Here is a 1689-nt window from a genome sequence, read left to right on the forward strand (position 1 = left end):
GTTAAATTACCCAAAAAAAAAAAAGGGGGTTGACGGACCTACCTTATTGAAAAATATTTAAAACATACATGGTGAAAAGACAATTTAATAACAGCAACTAACCTATAAAAAAGGGCAGAAAATTTGCTAATTTTTTTAGTATTTTAATTAGAATTCTTTCAATAATATCCTTAAATATAGATAACGGGAGATGTTATGGTAAAGAGAAGAAAAATAAATGGCTGAAATTATGAGAGTAAAAATTTATGGAGGCCACTCAGATAAACACGCCTAAAACGTCTTTTTTTAAAGATGTTTTTATATTGTGTTTTAATTGGTTTTTGTATAATTTATTCGGTGTTTCTCATCACATATTATTAAATTCCTCAAAAGATTTTCTTTCCAAAAACACTAAAAAATATTTAATTTGGACTAAAACAAAAAAAGTAATAGATTAACTATTAGATTTTTTTAAAAGATTATTTACATAAAAAATATATCACATTCATAAATATATATATATATATATATAAAACAAGCTCAAGCGTTTAAAAATTTTTATAAATAAAAAAATAATTAATTTATATTCGTACAATATATAAAATAATTACTATATTATTATTATATTATAGATTAAGATTCACTAATTTAATTTTTTTTATTTTTAATATAAGTATTAGAAATAAATAAAATTTTTATAATTAAATGTAGTGTAACAAAATATATATAATATTAATTAGTTCTTAAAAATTTTTAAAAAATAGTTTCTCATTTTAGTAAAATAACTATTTATTAAAGTAGACAAATTAATTATTTTTTTCTCATATACGGTTTTTTTAAGACATAAAAGCAATTAATTAGGACATTGGTTAAGATAATTAAAGTCACTATTTCATTAAATTTTTAATTTAAAGAAAAATCCTAGTTAATTTTGGTATAGAAATTTCGAATTTAAAAACATTGATAAAAATTATGTTGAATTTTGATTTATTTGATTTTCATTTAAATTAATCACTACATAAGTTAAAGTTCTGTTTTGAAGTTATATTCGAGCTTTAATCTGATTTTTAAAGTTTCAATTTACTTAGTTTGATTTTTTAACTTAGGTATCCGTGACTCATATTAGGGTTTTAAGTGTTTAGTTGAAAATAAAAAATAAGGTAAAAAAATTTCAATTGTCACATCAAATAGTCGCTAGAATGTATAATGTAGCAGTCGTTAGTCCATTTCAGCATGTCGTTAACGATTTTGTGAGATAATGACAAAAATAAGATTAGGAACCAATGTGAGTCATAACTATTAAGTTGGGAGACATAATTGTTAGAACTGATTAGGAACCAATTGGGAGACATAATTTGTTGTTGCTTGATTAGGAACCAACTGTGAGTCATAACTATTAAATTGAGTAAATCAAAATTTTTGAAATTAAAAATTAAATTAAATTAGATATTTATGTATACTATATAATTAGTATTTGTTAAATATAGTACTTAGAAGTGCAATGGCTAAGTGGCAAGTAGAGGTTACTTTTGCTCCAAGGTTCTTACCAGTTTGCACCACCGGTTCTTACCAGTTCACACCGATTTTATTCCTTAAACGGTCCAAAGAGTAAACCGAACTGGACTATAATCCAGTTCTCCAGTTCTAGTCCGGTTCACTAGTTTTTTGGTCGAACCAACCGATCTAGTTCGATTTTTACAACTATGGATA

Source organism: Arachis ipaensis, chromosome B08 (genome assembly GCF_000816755.2).
Source record: "Arachis ipaensis cultivar K30076 chromosome B08, Araip1.1, whole genome shotgun sequence".
Classification (NCBI taxonomy): domain Eukaryota; kingdom Viridiplantae; phylum Streptophyta; class Magnoliopsida; order Fabales; family Fabaceae; genus Arachis; species Arachis ipaensis.